Source organism: Humulus lupulus, chromosome 4, assembly GCF_963169125.1.
Source record: "Humulus lupulus chromosome 4, drHumLupu1.1, whole genome shotgun sequence".
NCBI classification, from domain to species: domain Eukaryota; kingdom Viridiplantae; phylum Streptophyta; class Magnoliopsida; order Rosales; family Cannabaceae; genus Humulus; species Humulus lupulus.
Genome location: NC_084796.1, coordinates 44,249,698 through 44,252,202, shown reverse-complemented (window position 1 = coordinate 44,252,202; position 2,505 = coordinate 44,249,698). Strand labels below are relative to the sequence as shown.

The following is a 2,505-nucleotide window of genomic DNA, read 5'->3' as shown; positions in this document are numbered from 1 at the left end:
AACCTCCATCCTACTCGCACTTCCACGCCTTCATGCATTATCTTCCCTCCTAATATGCACGCATTAGACTTTAAACCTGGCAAGATTCAACTCTTGCCCACATTTCATGGAATGGAAAACGAAAGCCCATACGTGCATATCAGAGAATTCGAGGAGGTAGTAGCCACGTTCTATAACCGAGCTGAAAATGTCGATTCTGTGCGATTGAAGTTCTTTCCTTTTTCCTTGAAGGACAAAGCCAAAATCTTGTTATACTCTTTGAGACCTAGGTCTATTGGAACATGGGAGGAGATGACCAAATCCTTCTTTCTGAAACACTTCCCCAGCCATAAGACCAACAGTCTAAAACGGCAGATTTCCACATTCTCCTAAAAGGACAATGAAATGTTCTATCAAGTCTGGGAAAGATTCAAAGATCTGTTAAATCAGTGCCCACACCATGGCTATGAGAATTGGCATTTGGTCAGTTACTTCTATGAAGGCCTCACGATTCATGAGCGCCAGTTTGTAGAAATGTTATACAATGATGAATTCCTCGAAAAAGAGTCAGACGATGCTATTGAATATCTCGAAGAACCCACTAAAAAGTCTCACACCTGGACTGGTCCAAGTGCTACTAATAGCACCAACCAACATAAACCATCAGGGATCTATCAACTTCGAGAATAGGATAGTATTAAGGCCCAACTCAAAGTTTTGAAAAAGCAATTTGAGGTCTTGATGATGAAAAATGGCCAAAAATCCCACATGATTGCTCAAGCAGAACCACAGGAACCTTGCTTTGTTTGTGGAGGGACGGAGCATTTAGCTAAGGACTACTTAGCTTTGAATGAAATGAGGGGGGTTTAAGAGGAGCAATGCAATTCCTTAGGGGCATATAACAAGCCATTCTCCCATACGTACAACCCTGGTTGGAGAAACCACCCAAATTTCAGTTGGAGAGATTCCAACCAAGCTCAAACATCTGGAGGCCAATGGAGAAATGAGCCACAAGTTCAACCATCAAATGTGTATTCTGCACCTCAATATAATGCTCATCCATAACGAAATTCTCTTGAGAATACCCTTCATGCATTCATAGAGGAATAATCTAAACTAAATCGCCAAATGATGGAAGAAATAAAGGAAATGAAATGTCGATTCTCAAAATTTACTGAAACCTTGGCCATTCCGGAAAAAGGCAAACTTCCTTCCCAACCGAAACTCAATGTGCAAGGCCAACACATGGCCCATTCTTCACATTCTAATGATCGAAATGTCAAGGAAGTAAATGCCATCACGACTAGAAGCGATAAAACTTTGCAAGACCCACCCATAAAATCCAACTCTCCTAATACTCCAAAAGTTATTCTAAAAAATCCACCACTCAATGCCTCTCCAAAAGTACCATTTCCCCAGGCATTGAAACCTGTTGGGAAACTTCATGATAATCGAGCTGAAATTCTTGAGCACTTGACACAAGTGAAGATTAATCTTCCTTTGCTTCACATCATAAAACAAGTTCCGGCTTATGCCAAAATCATCAAGAATCTATGCACTGCAAAAAGGAAGCACCATGTCAAGAAGGCTGCTTTCTTGACTGAGCAAGTAAGTGCGGTGATTGAACAAAAGACATCTCTGAAATACAAAGATTCTGGTTCTACCACCATTTCATGCCAAATTGGGACCCATGAAGTCAGCCAAGCCTTACTTGATCTTGGCATGAGTGTAAATATCATGCCTTACTCTGTATACTCGCAACTCGGTTTTGGAGAAATGAAGCCAACATATGTTGTGCTACAGCTTGCTGACCGTTCCACCAAAAAGCCTAAGGGTATTGTTGAGGATGTTTTAGTTCAAATTGAAAAATTTTATTACCCTGTGGATTTTCTTTTTTGTGATACCCAATCTGTGGTAAACATGAAGTCTAAAATTCCTATTTTCCTCGGAAGACCATTCCTTGCTACATCAAATTCTTTGATCAATTGTCAGAATGGTCTAATGAAGATATCGTTTGGAAACATGACTCTTGAAGTCAATATCTTCCACATCGGGAAACAACCCCGAGAAGATGATGAATGTTATCAAACATTCATGATTAACTATTTAATCCCCGAGGAGGTTCAATTGCGAAGCAACTTTGATAATCTTGATGAACTCCTCCTTCTGTCTGACAACGAAAGTCCTAGTTCTATTGAGTCTACTCTTACAATATCAGATCACACAGACTCGCGCAATAGAAGGACTCAGTTTTGGCAACCTCACTTGGAAGAGCTACTCCTAAGACTGTCAAAGATGTTAAGTCATTCCTTGGTCATGCTGGTTTCAATAGGAGGTTCATACAAAAAATTTCAATAATTGCTCGTCTGCTAAGCAACCTCCTAGCCAAAGATGTCAATTTTGATTGTACACCTAAGTGTGAGGAATCACTACGAACACTTGTCAATTCACTCACTTCCGCTCCCATCATTCAGTCACCCGATTGGAGTCTTCCTTTTGAGATCATGTGTGATGCCAGTAACTTTG

At 40.5% G+C, this 2,505-nt stretch overlaps 1 non-coding gene across 1 annotated transcript; it reads right to left on the bottom strand.

Annotated features, from left to right (window-relative positions):
- Positions 1-339: 339 nt before the first annotated feature.
- On the bottom strand, positions 340-446 carry LOC133833194 (small nucleolar RNA R71). The gene has a single exon (XR_009892588.1). It is a non-coding gene; the product is annotated as a small nucleolar RNA R71 (small nucleolar RNA).
- Between the last annotated feature and the right edge of the window lie 2,059 nt (positions 447-2,505).